The sequence below is a fragment of the Physeter macrocephalus genome, chromosome 18 (assembly GCF_002837175.3).
Source record: "Physeter macrocephalus isolate SW-GA chromosome 18, ASM283717v5, whole genome shotgun sequence".
NCBI classification, from domain to species: domain Eukaryota; kingdom Metazoa; phylum Chordata; class Mammalia; order Artiodactyla; family Physeteridae; genus Physeter; species Physeter macrocephalus.
The window spans coordinates 83,479,865-83,499,028 of record NC_041231.1 but is presented as its reverse complement, the minus strand read 5'-3'; the positions used below and the strand labels follow the sequence as shown (position 1 = coordinate 83,499,028).

Sequence of the window (19,164 nt, the reverse complement as noted above, 5' to 3'; positions counted from 1 at the left end):
GGTCCTGGGTGATAGCTTTTATCCCACATATTGAAATTTGTGCCCCTTACAACCACAATGCCTAGTGCATGGCAGGTATCCAGTTAACTGTTGAGGAATACTACTGGCCTTCCATGAAGGAACATGCTACATTGGAAACTACCCAGTTTAATTCTTTGGCTTTTGGGCCTACTGAATATTCACTGGCTTATAAAATTGATTTTTTTCGTTTACTGGTTTCCCCCATCTTATAGATACAGAAACTGAGGCCAGGACAATGACATTGTTCCAGTGTGTTAGGAAAAGAGAATCAGGTTTTCCTGATGGCTTGATGTCAGCTCTCCAAAAATCAACTTCTTGAAAGCCAATTCATCAATTGATCAACGCACCACGTTCACTTGTTTCTTTTTAAGTATTCAGGTTTGGTTGACCTACTTTCATAGCTGCATTTTAAGGGATGTTAAATTTGCTCTCGTACCAGCACCTGCCACTGCACTTGGATGATGAGGGTACGAGTAGGGGGAGGTGGAAGCTGAGGAGGGGACGGGGCTGATATGGGGCTGGTTCATAGAAAAAGACGGTAAGACATCTTCATTTTCAAGAGTGTGCTAATGAGTCATCATGAATATATTCTCTTTTTCCTCCTCTGGCTCATGGGATTCTCAATTTATTAAACGTCACTGGTTGGCTTAAGGTCTTTCCCCCTCCCTCTTTCATTTTATGCCCACTTCCTCTCCTCATCTCCCCCTACCCTGCCCCCATCTCAGGCAACATTGAAATGAGCTTATTGTGTATCTTTTTGCCTGTTTGTGATCTTCCAGGCTGGGTATTGTTTTGTGCACATGTATTAAGTTGCCCAAATGGTACTGTGTTATGGATCGCATTTTGTTTCTCAGTTCGCTCAGGATGCTGTTAGAGGGCCATCTAAGGTGTTTTGAGCACATGGTGACCACTGCTTCTGACCCCGTGGTGTCCAGGTCCTACACTTTATCCAGCCCTTCCCTCTGTGATGGACACCAGGGTGCAGCCAACTGCCCTCTGCCTCTACCCCAAGCAAGGCTGCAATGAGTATCCTTGTACCCGCTCTTTCATAGACCTGGGTGGGCAGGTCTTTAGGCTGTATACCTAGGAGCAGGAATCCTGCGTCATCAGTTACGGTCCCACGTTTCTGTTACAAGAACAAGAATTCCTGACATTTCAGGGGGAAATTCTATAGGTAGATGAGACCCACTTAATAACCTTCTATGAAGAAAGAACTGAAACATTTTGGGGAGTGGATGAAAATGCAGCTACTGTTGGTTTTCCTAGAGAAAAACTTAAGAGGAAATGGGTTTTCATAGCAGTAGGGGGATTTATGGGGAGCATCAAGGAGAGTTTTCCGTAGCAAGATTCTGTCAAGGATGTGTATGAAGCTTCTTACCTTTTGACAGAGGATGGTCAGAGCAAGGTCCATCCTGGGCCTTGGACAGAGTGGCCTCTGCAGTGACCCCAGCCCATCTTCTCCCAGCACCCTCTGCCTGCAGGGACTCAGGGGGTGGAGTCAGTGTCTGAATTCGGCCCTGCCTGTCAAAGAGCCATCAGCCTTTTACCCTAAGTAATGGTCATATTTAGATGATCTGACTTACAGTAGATCCCCAAACTGCATTTCCACTCAGGACCTGTGTTCTCTCCTCAATATTTCTACTGTTTTGGATGTGGATACAACTGGGGAGTAGAACTTGGGTATGGGGCAGAGGGCTGCTTTTTTTCATTAAAAGCTTTAAAAATGTGAACTTTGTCCATATGTAGCTTTGAGAAAAAGTAAAAATATATAAAAATTTTATTAAAAGAACAACTGCTGCTTATTTTTGGTTATATAAGTAATACATACCCACTGGGCAAAATTTAGAAAATTCAGAGAACCACACCCAAGCTCCACCATCTGGAAATATTTACTACTGACCTTTGTCCTAGATTCTTCCATATTTTCTCAACATACACATAGATGTATTTTTCTTAAACAAAAATGAATCACGTTATTTTGCTTTTGCCACTAAAGAATATAGCTTTAGAACAAACGCCTAAGTCAAAGGGTGTGCATTTGAATTAGGATCCTTTTGTGTCCAAGTGACAGAATTTCAGTGTTAAGTACCTTTGGTAAAAAGGGATACAGGTTATAGGAACTGGGCCTCGGGAATAAGTAGGTGCAGGACTTACCTGGCTCCAGGAATCTGTATCTCTTCTATCTCTGGTTTCTTTTTATGTAATTGGTTCGTTCTTCTCTCTTACTGAACACTACAGGGAAATATTGGGACCTGTTGTGGAGCTTCACATCTTTCCATTTGAACTCTCCAAGGAAATGTATCCCTGATTTTTATAGACCTCAAGTCAAAGTCCCACAATAGGGCACACTAGGATTGCTTAGATCTGATAGCAGTGTGTGATCAGGAAAGGTTCTCACAGAAACCTGGTGAGTGGGGTAGAGCAGGAATTTTAAGAAGAATGGCCAAGGAAGAGAGACAGCTATTAACAGGAAGGGAGGATTCAGAGTAGAGAAAATAATAGCATCCTCCCTGGATATGTGTGAATAAACTATACTCTAACGAGTGTATACCAATATTCACTCCACACAGCAATACAAGGTGGCCTGTTGGCCATGGTCTTGCCAGCACTGGGAATTATCATCAAAAAGAAAATCTTTGATGAGCTTCATCTAATGGGATTTTTCTGTTTATTCCAAATTCCTGCATGATAGATGGCCCCAGCACTATTTCCCATCAACTCCTCCTGGGGAAGAGCACCTTCAGCACTTTCTGCTATTGCTGTTATCACTTGTAGAGATAACGCTCGCCGGAGGTGGGACTGGGAGCCATTTTGAAGGTGACCCAGAGTTGTCAATTTTGATCACTGTGACGTCGTCAGGTGCCGCCTCTTCCTGGCACAGGAATGATGATTGTACAGGAACACACATAAAGGGAGACAGCAGCAAGAGCAAAACCACATGCCCTGCTTGAGTGGCTTAACCTAGATTTTGCCCTGAAAAGGGGTCATGGCAGGATGAGCAAGTACAGCCCTGAGGTACGATGCCTGTCTCTGACTGAGCTTGATTCCTGACTAACACGCAGTCTGGTCTTGGGGGACTTTTGGACAAAGATGTCAAGACCATTCAAACTTACCAGAAAACATGTGTTACCGAGTGTAAGCTAAATCGGGAGACAGGTTGTTGAGGAAAGTAGACTTTATTTGGAAAACCAGCAGACCGAGAAGATGGCAGACTAGAGTCCCCCAAAAACCATCTTATTGGGGTCTGGATGCCAGTTTCTTTTATAGAACAGAGAGGGAAGGAGGTGAGGAAGTAAAGTGAAAAGGCCATTAGTTTTGCCTGGCTTGGCCAGCATGGGGGAGGGGATGTGTTAATTTCTTCTCCTCTCCAGCCATTCACAGGTGGGCAGGGTCAGATTGTCTCCCTGTGAGCTGAACAAAGGCACTTGAGTTTAACATTCAGGCAGAGGGGCAGGGTTCCCTGAGGCAGGCCATTATGTATGATTATAATAACAAAAGCAACAAAAAGCAAAGGTTAAAGTCAAAGAAACAGATCCAACATGGAATCACAATTGGCTCTTCCCTTTTACACATGCGCTTTCTTAAGGGTTCTTCCTTCCTTTTTAGTGGCTGGTGGGAGCAGGGGTACTTCGGCTCCTCTTCTGGTTTTATGAAAATCTGACAGAAACGTGAATTTCAATCGTATTCTCAGGGGCTGAGCACGAGGGACCAGTATGGTATCCTGAGTTTGGATGCAGTCTGTGGCCAGAGCAGCTTCCAAAAAGACGGGGTGGCCAATGAAACCAAGCAGGACCCTGTGGAGCTCCTGGGAACAAAAGCCTTTCTGTGTCCCCCCTTTTCCTGATTACAGGAAATAGGCTTCATTCAACCTCTAAGACCTTCCTTCAGTTCCAATGAGCAGGTTCAAATAGCTGCTAATTAAGGAAGGGAGGGGATGCAGAGACAAGGGAGGAACAGTCTAGAAACAATAGTGCAGCCCTGGGGCAAGGTCCTGGTTCCCCCTCAAGGGATACACACAACAATATCTTTGAGCTGTTTTGCAGATACTGAAGCCCCCCACACCCCTCACCCCCCCCACCCGCCAGGGAGGAGGAGTTAACCGTATGCTGCCCACCAGTACGTAGACCCCAGACCGGTTGGATCCAGAGGGTTGATGATGCCGACTCCCACTTACCTCACCACCAACCAATCAGAAGAATGTCCACAGGCTGATCACACCCTCTTTGAACCATCGCTATAAAACTCCTCACTACCCGGTCCAGGTTGGGACACACAGTTTTGAGGGCGTTAGCTCTCTGTGTCCCCCTTTGCCTGGCAAAGCAATAAAGCTATTCTTTTCTACTTTTTCCATACCTCTGTCTCTTAGATTTAATTTGGTGTCGCGGTACAGAGACCAGATTCGTCTTCACCAAGGGCAAGGGTGGGTGGATTTAGATGGTAACATTTACCCCGTGTTCTCTGAGTCTTGTTGGAACTCCTATGACCTGCCAAGGACAAGGAGATGCGTCTAAAACCACCCAGTAGGTGGGAGTAGCTGGGTGTCCTTCAAGTCAAGTCAAGCCGTGTGTGGGTTGCCTTCTTCCTAACACAGAGGAAGATACTATTTAGTCTTAGACTGATACATCCTGTCCAGTTTCATCAGGTATTTTAGCCATAAAATTCCAAATCTGCAAGTGTTCCTGCCTGCACCTGCTGTTGTCTATCTAACCTTTATCTAAATGACCTCTGCTCTCCTGGATGCAAAGTTCTCTCCTTGTTACCTAAGTACTTGACCTTGCCATGTTTGTTTTCATGTCGTTTAACCCCCTGTGCTCCCAGGTGTCTGAGCGCTCTGCCACTGTGCTTCAGGGCCCCACTGTCTCTCCCCCGGAGAGGCACATCTAGCTCTTGGGAAAGCTCCATCACCCCCTGCAGACCTGGGACGCAGAGCCAGCTGGTGGAATCCCACCCCTAACTCGGGGTTTGCTCCGGTGCACTGTATTTAAAGAGATACGCAGAAATAGTCAAACCAGAGATTACATGATCTCATATTTGTGTTTAGAATAAAAAAATAAGGTGATCATTTATTAAATAAATTTTTATTGAACACCAACTTAGTTTCAGGAACATTTCAGGTACAGTGTCAAAGATAAAGTCCTTAAAAGTTTATTACGCACCCAGCACTAGTTGTATACCTTTACATGTATTTTCATTTCATTCCCATGCAAACCTTATGGGTTAGATACTATCACTAATATCCCCATTCTACATATGAGGAAACCCAGGCCCAGAGAGGTCAAACAATTTGCCCAGAGTGGCACAGCTGCCACTGTGAGGGTGCTGGGATTTGAGCCCAGGCAGTCTGGCTCCAGCGCCTATGTCTAAACTCCATACACTATGGCCTTCACGTACTCAGTGGTTTCAGACTGGCTTCTTGACAGTGTTCACAAATGAGGGCTTGCTTTCCAGGCAGGATATTTCTTGAAGGTAATATGATCAGACTCATACACGAAGCGTTTACTTTTTAGTAAAACTTATTACATACTAGTAACACATACCAGAATGAAGCCATGCTACATGATAGTAGAATTAATAGTTGGAATATAAAATTATCCTGTAATGAGGTTTTATTGATTTTTTTTTTGTTTTTCTATTTTTTTGTTTTAAATCTGCTCTTTCCCTTCCAGTTGTGAGTGCCCGTGGACACAACATTTTCTCTGAGCTGTTGCTATGTACAGCAGCCAAACAACATCAGCTGCCATTTCTTGGGGGCTTGTATGTGGCTCCTGATAAACATTACCTTTTAAAATCCTTAAATCAGCCCTAAGTATTATTGTCCCCATTTTACAGATGAGGAAATGAAGGTTTACACAGTGTTAACTGAGGCCCAGGGAGGCTACATCAGAGCTAATAAACGAGAAGGGGAGGATTCGAACCGCGGTCTCCCTGACCCCCTAGGCACGTGCAGATAAGCACAAAATAAGCTTCCTTGGATGGAGACTTTGTGGTCCCTGGACATCAGGAGACCACATTTGTGTCAGAGGACAGCATGTGAACACAGGCTTCTGGAATTCCATCAGCAAATGTAACCCCAGCTAAGTCCTGGGCACATCCTGAGCAACACTGTCAAAGATAGATATTTTGAGAGAGGAATTGGAAGGCAGGTCAGAATCCCTTCTTTAACAGCAGGTAAAAATGAGGGAGATCTTTCTAACTCCTTTACATGTATTCTCATTCCATTCCACATAAAGCCGTATGTGGGGTACTATGATTCTCATTATCCCCATTCTGCTGATGGGAAACTGAGCTACGTGTGAATTTCTTAGTGAATAGCTATCTTTGGGCTGACTTGAGAGTACACAGTGTGCCAGACATATTTGGTGGGCTGTGCAAAACAATTATGTCTTGGAACCAGCCATGCCATGACTCGCAATGCCATTGGATTGTGCCATATTCATATGTCCAATTTCTTTCCTAAGACTCAGCCCCTTTGGGCAGGAGCCCTGTCTTCTGGGGCTCATGTTCTTCCCTTGCCTGGCCCAGGGCTGAACCATAGTCCATCCTAAAATCTTTTCTGTGTGTCAAGAGCATGAGAGTGGGTCTAGTTGTGGGTACACAGGCACAGAGCTCTGTGTGTTGAGCATGGAAATCTGGCTCCCTTTTGAACCCAGGGCTCCCCTTTTCTCCCTTCCTGGAAGCATGAGAGTGTGATAACAAAATCAGAGGCGCTTTCTTAAGGGAAACGTTAGTAGGTAACTTCAGCCACAGATGAATCTCTTCTGTTTCTCCAAGGACTGGGCCTTGCCAGCCCTGCTGTAGCTGGTTGAAGGGGACCAAACCTCTCAGGAAGACGGACTTGGTTCCGTTTGACCAGCCAGAGCAGGGGGCAGCTTCTGTAGGAGTTGACTGCAGCCTCTAGGGTGAGGATTCTTGGTATGTCCCGAGCATCACTGGTCCAAGCCTGTGACAAAGACAGAGCTGGCATTAGCATGAATCAGATCCCAAGAGCTTGCCTTTCCTAGAATATTCTCTCGTAGGGTTTGTGAAAAACATATATAATTTGTATTTTGCGTTGCATGACTTTGTTTTTTTCTTCGATCCTTCTTCTTTCTTCAGATATGAACACTGTGGAGAGGTAACATGATATAGAATTGTAGAATATGGAAAATAAAAATCACCCACAATTTTCCCTCCTCCAGTCTTCCAAAATAAATTTAACATTTTGATGTATATTTTTTTAATATCTTACATTATAATTTTAAAAATAAATTAAATTTTAGAATTTTTAATTCAAATACTGTATATTTATAAAAGAATGAATGTAATACCTGTGTAAGTTATGGTACATAATGATGAAATCGATACCCACAAACAACTGTTTACCTTAGAAAAAGAATTGGTGAAACCAATACTGTTGAAGCTTTCTGAATGCTTTTCCCAATTTATCTCTTTAGTTTCCCCTCAGAGGTAACTATTATTCTGAGCTCTTTTTTTCTTACAATGTAACTGTTCTTCTTTATGGTTTTTGCCATTTATGCATATATTCCTAAACAATATATTGCTTGTTTTTTAACATAATCGTATCATACCATAGGTATTCTTCTGTGACGGTATTTTCACTTAAAATGATATCTGTAAGATTTAGCCAGATTTCATAGCAGCTATCATTTATTAATTTTCATTATTTTATCTTTTTCTCCTACATGAGTGTACTTCATTTTTGTTAGTCATTCTCCAGGGGATAGACATTGAGGTTGTTTGGTTTTGACAAATGGCCAGAATTGACTGAACGGTTGCCCCAGGGATGTGGGGAAATCTTTGAACCTTGTAGATGTTAAAGGAGAAGTCTGGGTGCAGTGCGTAAGAACATGTACGTTGACTTTGGAAAGGGAAAGCAACACTTACCAGTCCCAAACATATGGGAGATGTTTGAGATCTGGTAAAAGCTGCTCTTCAGGTGATTCTGATGCAGCTAAAGTTTGAGAACCACTGGATGAGCAGAGGTACCCACTGGTTCCTCTGTGTTTCTGGGAAAGTGCGGCCAAGGGGGCAGGGAGCTGATTAAGGAGGAGATGTTCCCCAGCAAGGTGGCTTGGCTATCGTCACCGTGCATTTGAACAGGTCGGGGAAGAGGTAAGAAGAAAGGATATTTTTAGGGATGCCGGGAATTTGCTCTTGGGAGTGGGCTTTGCCTGCCCTTTTATTTCCTCTCCCTGATCTGAAGAGAGTGTAATGGAATGCCAAGTGGGTGGCCTTGGAGTCACACTTACCTGGGTTCAGATTCCACTGATGTTCCCTGGCTCTCTTGCTTTTTGGAAGTTAAACCTCAGTTTCTGCCTCTGTACAGTGGGGGAGTGTACCTACTGCACCTACCCGTTGTAAGGCTTAGTAAAAACAAAGGAAAGGGGCCCAGGGGACACTTTCAGGGGTCATGGGAAAGTCCTAGGGACAATTCCCACTGCTTTTGAGGCCCAGAGTTTCTCTCTCAACTCCAGCCTCTCCTTCACATTCTTCCCTTCCTTTGGCTGCAAGTATTTTCATTTGGTCTCTGCAATTGTGGAAACCACTGATCGGGAAAAGGAGAACTGGTTTACCCAGCCTAGCAGACCTCTGCCAGGTAGACCCCAGCTTGGGAGCACTGCCTGGAATAAATAAGACACCGCAGAAACCAAAGGGCTCAACAAGGCACCAGAGAAGTGGCAGGTGTGGGGGTGGTGGCGGGGAAGCAGGGGCCCCCGCCCACTGTGGCTGGGTTCTAGAACGGTTTGTGCACAGTGATAATGAAGCATCTTTCTTGTCCTGAATCCCCGCCTCCTCTTCGGCCGGCATCCTGTAACTCTGCAGTCGAGTATCTCATCTTCACCCTCCACCTCCTACCTGTGACACAGGTGGCTTGTGGCTGCCGCTCAGGGCTCACCAGCTCTTCCTCTGGCTACCCTTGTCCTAGCCCAACCATCCTCCAGCTCCTTCTGGGGAGCAAAAGGGAGAAGGCAGCTGTGGGGGCAGAGGTCATCCAGGAGGAAAAAGTTACTTGTGTCCAGCTCATCATTCAAGCCCCTGGCGTTGCAATTTCTTTAACTCAGGACACTGGTCTTCATCATCTCTCCCCTCTTCCTCACTCACGTCCTGCCCCTCCCATACATCACGCCCCCGATTCCCGAGCAGGCGACGTGAACTCAACCTCAGGGAAGGAAAAGGAAAACTATCATGGAGCAGGCGTGATTCAGAAAAGGGAAGGGTTGTCACTGGAAAGAAGCACAACTTTGAGGCGTCTGCCCATTTTACAGGCTCAAAGACAAAGCAACGCTTGTAAAAGAAGGGCAATACTTTTCTTTGGGAGACAATATACCATAATATGCCCGTGTCGGAGACGTTACTCATTCATAGCACTACTATCCAAAGCAAGGGTTCCTCAACCTCGGCATATTGACATGCAGATAAGTCTCTGTCGTGGGCGCTTTCCTGTGCATTGTAGGGTGTTTGGCAGCATCTCTGATCTGTGCCCACTTGATGCCAACAGAACCCCCCAGTTGTGACAACCAGGAATGTCCCTTGACATTGCCAGATGTGCCCTGAGGGGCAAAAACACCTCCAGTTGAGAACTGCTGGTCTAAAGCTGTAGGTCTCTGTAGCTGCCCCATCTTTATAATTCGCCCACATTCTTCTAAGTTTTCCCCGGTTTTCAAGGAGTCCAAGGCTGCCCTTGAAGGATGTTAGTCAACGGCCTGGTGTCTGGAAGAGGTAGGGCTGATGTCACCTGTGTGGCTGCGGCCCGGAGAGAGGTCCAGCGTCTTGTGCTCTGGGTGCTGTCCCCCACCGGGGGTGGCATTCTTCGTCGCTGGTCACTCAGCCTTCACCTGCCGTCTGCTGTGTAAACGTGGCGGACCCTCCCTTCATTCTTCCCTTTTCTTCTCATCCCGGGTCCTCGTTCTGCTTGCTTCTCAGTGCCATTTTACAGCCCCTCCCTGTGCGTCTCAGCACATATCCTTCCACTCCTGTGGTGTTTCCTCTGGTGGTTCTGCTTGAGAACTCGTAGGATAAATTTAGTGTGGTCCCAGCCGTCGTGTCACACACACTCGCCTAACAAGAAGGAAGCAGAGCTGTGGGATACAGGAAGCCCTCCTGGGGCTGGGCGTCAGTGAGGGAAGGAGACCTTTCTCAGAGCTGGGGTAGCTGATGGCCTGAGCCTTGGGGGACCGCAGCCTCCCCTCATGCTAGGGGTTTCCCTCCATACGTCCAACTCCTTCCTGGTGTGGGCTCAGGCCCTTTACGTCAGGGCTGGGAACACAGGGGTTCAGGGAAGAGGAGAGAAAGGAACTGAGCTAATTGGACGAGTGAATCACTCTTTTAGCGCCTCAGACCTTTGCCACAAACAGGCTCATCCAGCACCGCTTGGCGATGGGGTTGTGACATGAAGAGGAAAAGATGGCAGAGCAGGGTCAGGGGACTGGCTGTGTGACTAGGCTGCAGTCGCCTAAGCCTCACAGCACCTGCAAAGAGAGCCCTTGGAGATGCACGAACTGCCCTAGACACCGATGATTATGAAAGAAAGTGATACAGCCAGGTATGAAGACACTGAAGACACCACGGTTCAGTTTGGTTGGTAGAAACATCTCATTTCAGGAGCAAACGGACAGAAGGAAGGAGCTTGGAGGGCGAGGGCTGATCTTGTGACAAAACTTCAGGTGACGTGGCCTCTCCCTGCATGAGGAGCTAGGTCTGGGAGGCTGGCCACAGAGGGGTCTCGGCGACTGCAATCAGTGTTCCTGACCCTTGGGCAGAGGGTGAAACCTCGGAAGGGAGAGAAGGGGGCGGGGGGCGGGGGGACCCCAGGCGGGATTCGGAGCCTCTCGCTTCCTCGGTGAGGGATGCCCGTAGGCGCAAGGCCGGATGAGGAAGAGGGGGACCAGGTGCTCTGGGTGGGACCATGGGGCCGCAGAGAGGCGCTCGCCGAAACCACACACTTCCTTACATTCCATAGCAAAGTAATCCGTATGGGGATATAAAGAAGCATGTGGCCTCGGGAAGCAGTCTTGGCCCCCGCCTGGCTTCCTCCATCGTCCAGATGCAGCCCCGCATCTCAGATGTGGGCCCCTCCCACTCTCCTCCTCCTCTAGGTGGGAAAGCTCCCAGGACCTCAGGCCATCCGTCCCATCATTCCCTGCCTAACCATCCTGTTGTGAGGCCTGGTGGTGCTTTGGGGAGCGGGGTGGTCCAGTCCTTCCCCTACTGTCTGTTCAGAAATAAATGGCACCCAAGTTCCTCTGGCTTATTTTGGTGCAGTTGCAATGCATCGAAACTTGTATTATTATTAATACTATTCATTAATTTGCCTTGGCTTTGTACAGCTCAATATATGATTCTTTTTTAATGTTTGGAATCCCATGAAGGAAAATTAAAAAAAAAAGAGAGAGAAAGAAGAAAGGAGAGAGAGAGCATTCGACAGTTACTCCGCACGTGCACAGTGAACTACCCTGGCTTAGAACACGCCAGGCTCTCCCGTGCGTCCTGCTGTATGGCTGTCCTGGGCGCAGTTGATGGGCAGCAGCTGCCACGCAGCATTCCAAGCACCATTGTTCACTGTGGGAAGGATCCTTTTGTTCGGTTTCTGCTCCTCCTTCCCCATCACCAGCCCTATGATCTGTGAGGCCCGAGCCTCAGAGAAGTGAGGGACGCTGGCACTTGGGGAGCCACCCGGGGTCTGGACAGGCCACCCCTGGCTGGAGGGAGATGGGGTTTTCAGCTTCAGAGGATCTGATACTCTGCCAGGAAGCAGGGAGGAAGCCAAGGGAAGAACTGTGCCCCATAGAAGGTTTGGGACTTACAGCACTGACAAGGGCAGTCAATGACATACAATAAAAGTAATAAAAATAAGAACAAAATTTCTTTCAAGCATGGCAGGGATGATTTTTGGTGCTTTGACAAATTCCTTGAATCCTCTCTGCTCTATGAAATGGCCATTACTTTTATCTGGTTTTACAGATCAGTGTCGTAGAAATGGATTGGTTTACATATACGTAAACGGTAATCCTTTAAAAAAAAAAAACTAATCAGGTTGGAGGAACAGTCTTGGATCAACCCATGGAGATAGGCTTGGAAGGTGAGACTTCAGAGGGAAGCAAGGGAAGAAAATGTCTATGGGTTTTATACTCTGTGAACATTTATTCTTCTGCAGCTCTGCCTCTGAGGTGTTGGTGATAGTGGTGGCTTATGAATCACACTTTTTTTCAGGAAAATAGGAAAATGTCCTAGGCACCCAAGTCAAAGTCTTTCTGGCTGACCTCAGGAATCATCCAATAACTCATTTAATCCAATCCAAGGGCTATGTATCAGCTTCTGCTGTGAAAACACATTTGTCCCGCATAGTCAAGTGCAGGCTTAGTATGAGTGAGAATGTGGGGTTGATCTTCTGCCCCCAAACTTGGGGGCGGTGGTCCATCAAAAACAGGGGCTGGTGGGGAGGAGAAGCAGAGGGGCCAAGGAGAAGATGTAGCTGTGCCCTTGAGAAGATTAAAATGTCTCATCTTCTCCAGTGAACCAGAGAACTTAGAGCTGAGTACAGGTTCATTTTAACCCGTTAAATCTGTCACATCAAGATCTCCAAAGTGTGAGTTTCAGGTTTGCACAGATGAGAGGGACTAAGTTTTTTGGTCCCAAGAAGTAGAAAGAGCCAGCTCTAAGGGACCCACCATTCATAAGCCAGCTGAGGTCCGGAAGGTGATTAATTCACGTAAGGATACAAAAGAAATCGATTTCCCGAGAAATGATGTGAGATAACCAAGACCGTGCTAACCCTCCCGTGAGACTGTCCCCAGCATTTGGGTGTGAATTATTGTGTCCTTTTGTCAAGCCCAGCCTCATGTGGTCAAAAGATTACATAAAAGTTCACTTCAAAATATGCATTAGAAAACCAACAATAAACTTTTAGTAACTAATTACTTGATTGTTTTGAGTCTCATCTTACTTTCCCACGTCATCTAACTTAAGATGCTAGGAAGGAAATTCATGGAACAGATGAGGAAACGAAGTGAAAGGAAGGCTGGAAAAACAAAACAAAACAGACAGCTGCAGTAAAATCAAAACATTTCAGACCAGGCATAAGTGAGAGGAAAAAATCTAGGATGGGACTAGAAAGACAACTTTCTCTGAGTTTTGCACAGGGCAAGGGACATTGGTACAGCAGTGTCCTGTGACTCTGGCTGGTGGTGTTAGTAGGAAGGATGGGGAGGTATGGTGTGTTAAGTGGCCATGGGTGTGCTCTGTGATGTTGGTGAAATCACTACCCTTCTCTCCCTCATTCCTGTAGTGGTTGTGTAACCCTATCTGCCCATCACAGGGTGGGTTAAAGATTAATGAGATAACACATGTGGAGAGTCTTGAGTTTCTTAGGAGAACAGGTTGATGGCCATATAAAATGTCACTCAACATGTTATTGAAAACAAGATTTATTTTTCCCTGCTTCTGTCCTGTAGTCAGACAGTTGATCAGAAGCCTTAAATTTCCCTTGTTCTTGAGAATTAAGTTCCATTTAAAAGCACTCAGAACTTAAGTAACGGTTAAGGTAGCATCCACAGCATAAGCAGAAATTATAGTTCTTTCCTATTTCTTTCACCAAGCAGTATTTGAACATAAATGTCTCAGATACAACATGACAGGCAAGTGAGGATGGTGATCTCCCATGAACGGTCCTCAGAAAGACTCTTGGGTTTGGGAAAAATCAAGGACGGGTTAAGACAGGGAGAGGTCTGAATGATAGACAATGTAATCACGAAGATTATTGGCGGCAGAGGGGTATAGGGAGGAAGAGCATGGCTTGGCCATCTGTGCATTCTGGCTCTGTGACCCTGAGCAAGCTACTTAACCTCTCTGAGCCTGTTTCCTCACCTGTAAAGTGACTATAATAATACTTATTCAACAGGAGGCTTCAATGAGATAGATTCATGTGAAGTGCCATGAAACACTATTAGAAGTCTAATAAATGGTCTCTGTCACTCTTGTTACTATTATTTAATATATACTTAATATTAATTATTATTAATTAATACAGCAACTGAAACTACCCACACCATGGAGGTCCTTATATTCGACCTACTTTAAAGAGTTTCATTCACGTGACAGCTGTACAAGGGGTGATTCTAAGATATTTGGGAAAGCTTAAATATTTTCAAAAATATTTCTTTCACAATTTTGGTTTCCCTTTTTTAAAAACCCCGATTTTTAATAATTTCATATGTTTGAAAAAGATTTGTTAAGGAAAAGAATTCGTCAGTCTCATTTCTGACAAGAATCGATAGAGGTTCTGAATATCCAGGGCTCCAGTCTCATTGTCAGGACCTTTAGGGAAAGATATAAATGGTGAGATGCTCAGACTATCCCCTCATTGACCACAAGGCCTCACCCTCTGATGACAGAGCCGACCTTAGTTAGTCAGCCCTTTGCTGGATGAGGAGAGGAAAGCAAGGCTGAAGGAAAATCACCCCATCTCACTCTCTGAATTTCGAATATAGACATCTTAGTTTTCCCTATCCGTTCTCTGCCCCATCGAATGGCCTGATAATCGTTTCTTAAAATGTAACCAAAATTTCATGCTTTTATGGAGATTAGGAGCCTTCTAGTGTCTGCAGGAGGAGTGGTCCACACAGACGCACCCACCCAGGAATCTGAGCACTTGTGACCTTCTGTAACAGTATGACTGCTGGTGTTCTTGGTAGCTGTCCATGAAACAGAAGCTGTTCTGGAGTTCACCGAGGCACAAGCCAAATTATCTGGGGCTTACCATCATCTGGCTGAGGAGGTAGAAAATAAAGCAGTGGCCCCTCCTTTTAAGGCAAGCCTGGGTAACGTGTTGGGATAGAACCTTATTTTTCCAAAGACTCAGCCAGACATCTTGCTATTTTTAGAGGACTGCCCAGTTCTGAATGTTGATTCCAGCACGGGCATGAGTCGCATTTTAACTTCCCAGGGGCAGCTAAGAGCAAGGCCAGCTCCAAAAGCCCGTCTTCTCTCCCTGTGGGCACCCTGCCACCTTTCTCGGAAGAGATGAGTTTTGGTGGCATTTTACCATCACTGTTGTTCTTGCCCTGTTTCTCCTCAGAGCTGGAGGGCTGAGCCCTGACTTGGGAGGCTGGGGCAAGGCGATGAGAGAGAGCCAACATTATACTAAGCCATTTACTTATTGATGCTTCCAGCCATCCTGTGAAGTACCTTTCATTACACAGGATGAAACGGACTCCAGCAGATTAGATAATTTGGAGGCATAGAGCGGTTAAGAAACTCAGCCAAATCACACAGCTGATAAATGTCTAACCTAGGACTTGAAGGACCTCTCTAACCCAAAACACACGTTCATTTAATACGCTGTATATCCCAACCTAACCTGATCCTAGTGCCACAGAGGTGCTTATTAAACCCCTGTTCTCTACATCCCAGAAGCCACAGAATTGGAATCTCCATGGGAATGGCCGGGTATCCACATTTTTAACAAGCACTCGTAGGTGATTTCTATGCTCAGCCAATTTGGGAAAGAACAGATCTGGGAGAGCTGCTTTCAAACTTGAGTGAACGTTAGAATCTCAAGGGAGTTTGTCAAAATGCAGATTCTTCCGACTGGCCCTCAAAGCTGCTGGGAGAAGCCATGTGGGCCGGGACTCTGGAATCTGCATTTTTGCAACTATTCCCAATGTATCCCATTGCAGGCGGGCAGAAGAATTTGAAAAATATTGACCTAATAATAAACAAGAAAGAGAGATGTGGATAGTAAAGCAACGAAGTCATTAATACTGGAAAGGACTCATTTCACAGCAGTCTGAGGAGAATTATTTAGTTTGGATTAAAGGAAGAATTTCTGCAAATATGATGACAAATGGGTGATCCCTTTCCATCACATGAACAGTTAACATATTTGTAACCGAAAGGGGAGTAGGCCCTGTGGTCCACACCCGGCCACTGATGTCTTATCTTTTCCATGTTCCCTATTCTCAGTTTCCACCTGGAATGTTCTTTTCCCTTTACCCATCTTCACTAGTTAAAAGTTCTCTTTTAAGTCTCAGTTCAAAAGACACTTTCTCTACAAAGTTTTCTCCCAGTTGCCCCTCTTCCTCTTCTTTGTTTCTATTGTTTTTAACCTGTCCTTGGGCACATGTCACATCTTACCCTGCTGTTGGAATCCTTGGGTACCTGTAATGCACACATTTCCTCAAAAAGAGGGCTGGGACCTGACTGCTTTGTTTTTGCTTTCCCACATCACTAAGTGAAGGCCTTTTGCACAGTGAGGGTACAGCAGATAAAACCACCACCACTGCTATACTTACTGTGCGCAGGCATTGTTCTCAGTGCTGTAACAAGCAACTTTTATTAAATATTCCTATTTTGCCGATGAAGGACACAAGACACTGACCCAGAGGTGGTTGTTTGTGGAAGGGTCTCTTTTAGAAGGGACAGCCCTGGAGGCAACCAGAGTCCCACCTGTAAGGAGATCTGAGCTCTGTGTTAAAGGAAACGGCACTTCGAAAAAACCTTAACCTTCGAATTTGGTGTATCAAAGTTCCCTGGAGGGCAGGCTAAAGCACAGAATGCCAGCCCCACCTCTGGAGTGTCTGATTCAGTAGGTCTGGAGTGGGATCAAGACTTGGCATTTCTAACAAGTTCCCAGGTGATTTTGATGCTGCTGGTCTGGGGGCCACACTTGGAGAACCATTGCTGTGGTTCAAGGTTTCTGACGCTGAACAATTCAAGGGCAAGGAACCGGCCCTTACATTTCTGAGCTTCCTTAAAATGAGGAGGTGAGGAAAAGGAGTAAAGCCACACAGAAGCCAGAAAGCTGTGAGCTCTGTTCAGGGGTGCAGTTGTAGGAGCTTTCACCAATGAGGGTGCAGACAGACGGGCAACACTTCAAAGAGAGGAGCCCGGTCTGTGAAGTTACTAAGAGTTTTCAGCTTGAGGGGTTGTACACAACTGGAGACCATCCCTTTGGCTTCTAATCTTACCAGTAAACTTCAAATGGGGTTTGAGGAAGAATGGATATAAAATGAGGTGAATGTTTTTCTTGAGAAGGTAGCTCAGTAGAGGGTCCACTGACTCACATGACCTCATATCGTATTTGCAGAGGGATCATAATGATAATATAACACAATAATACAGAATATTGATAAAACTCTTTAGCTCCAAAATCTTTTACGTTTTTTTTTTTTTTTTTTTTAAAGGGCACCTATTAGATTGAGTGAGGATTAAGAAATGCTTAAGATCCAGGGAACACATTAGAGAATCTGGTTCTTGTCCTAGTTTTCCAAAGAAATACATTGCTCAGGGACTTCGTTTCTTAGTTTTTAAAAAAGATGTAACATTTCACATTGTCTTAGTGGGGACGTCTGTGGGGGTCATCAGAAGAAACTACTGCCATTCAGCAATTATTTGAGATAAATGACAGATTAGAAATAAATTCCTTTGTTTTGCTTTGAAGAAAATTTCAACATGCATTCAAAATATTTAACCAAGGCACTGAAAAGGCAAGCTGAAAGTTCAAGGTCAAGTGCTGTCCAAGTCTCATCCCTCACTCCCCAAACCCTAGCTCTTCTTTAGGTCATGGACCAGCCCCTAGGCGACTGTGAAATCTCTCCCCTCTTCATCGTCCCTCTGTCTTTTAGACCCACCCTCCTCCTTCTCCGTTGCTTTTGCCTCAAGCCCCAGCACACAGAATCAAGTTCGCTGTCAGGACCAGCCGACAAGTCATTCCCACACACCAGTCACGCGGACTGGGGTGATTTCTCTCATCCACTTCCCCTTGCCTAGCTCTGCCTGATGGAGCTGGTTCCCAGCGATGCTCCCCTGCCCATGTGGGATGCAGACGTGAAGCTTCACCTGCTTCTGTAGACACTGCGGAGCTGGCTTCAGATGACAGAAGCAGGCTGCCCGCAGGGCTTCCCCAAAATGCACAAAGAGAGAAAGACAGATGGGCAAGGCAGGAACGGCCAGAGGACAGTCAGAGGAGAAAGCCCCACGTGGGAACAGCCCAGTACATACCTGGGGAAAAGTTGCCGGCGGGTCCCTCCTCTGTGTGCCTTCTTCCCTGGCAGGCTTCGGCCCCGTGGAGGTGTTTAGAGCGTGGATTTTTTTTTTTTTTTTTTTTTCCTCCAGAGCTAGCAGTGTTGGCTTGCATTTCTATGCCTTGCTGTCAGAATTCTCTCAAGGAAACAGCAGCTGGTGAGAAATGTCAGTCAGAATCTTGGCCTAGTTTGGGGCCTTGAAGATTTTACAGAAAGTTAAAAAGGTTTCTAGGCCAGTGTCTCCTCTGGGTTTTCCCTCTCCTGCTTTTCACCTTTTCCATCTTGTTGTTTTTTTTTTTTTTTTCATTTTTACCTCAGGAGCTAGCTGCTTAAATTGCCTGCCTCCGTCTTTCTGATGGAGACCTTTTGGGTCTGGCTAGGGTGCTTCTCCCAGTCAGCCTAACCGCCTGGTGACTTTCTAACCACTTAGCCTGTCCTATGCACTTATTACTTATTTTGTCTCCTTACTACTTCCCTTTTCCTGTTTCCTTCCTTTCTTTTCACTCGTATCTTTTTCATCGCTATCCTTGTAATCACACACAGAGAAATCCTCTTCATCTTTCCTTTGGGTGATTTCCCTATCCTGACCGTCCATCTTTTCTCCCTATTTGTGTCCAGTCCACTCATTTGTCCTTCATCCCTTTAGTTCTGTCCTTTTTTCTAGCTTTACCTCGCATTGTGTCCTGCCTAGATGGGACCTCCTCTGCTGCCCCCTCTCCTCTTGTTCCCGGGGCAGCCTCGCCCTCTGCCTTCTCTGTCTCTGCTCTCGAAAGGCCAGCCTCCTCCTTTTGTACCCTCCAGCCCTCCGCCCGCCCCCAGCATGCTCTCCCACCTGTTTGTGTCTTTTAAGGGCCTTGGTCATGTCCATACCTTCTGTCCGTCTCAATCACTGAAGTGACGGGCCTCTGAAAGCTGTTAAATGACACCTCTTCAGCTGTCCCTTCGCAAGGAGAAATGCCCGTTGCTAAATCCTTTCTCAGATAGACCAATCTATAGTCATGCTTCCGTTTATGGAATACACTGAAATGATGCATCTATTATTTTAAAGACTAAGAACAGAAATTTTTTGAAGTGAATGAATCTCCATCTCTCAACACTAGGTTTCTTTTGGGTGATGTCGATA

The 19,164-nt window shown here is 45.8% G+C and overlaps 1 long non-coding RNA gene across 1 annotated transcript; it reads right to left on the bottom strand.

Moving 5' to 3' along the window:
• Window positions 1–5,080: 5,080 nt before the first annotated feature.
• LOC114484262 (uncharacterized) lies at window positions 5,081–18,819 on the bottom strand. Its single transcript, XR_003676938.2, has 3 exons — window positions 18,712–18,819; window positions 18,019–18,195; window positions 5,081–6,961 (listed from the first exon to the last, which is right to left on the bottom strand). It is a non-coding gene; the product is annotated as an uncharacterized lncRNA (long non-coding RNA).
• Between the last annotated feature and the right edge of the window lie 345 nt (window positions 18,820–19,164).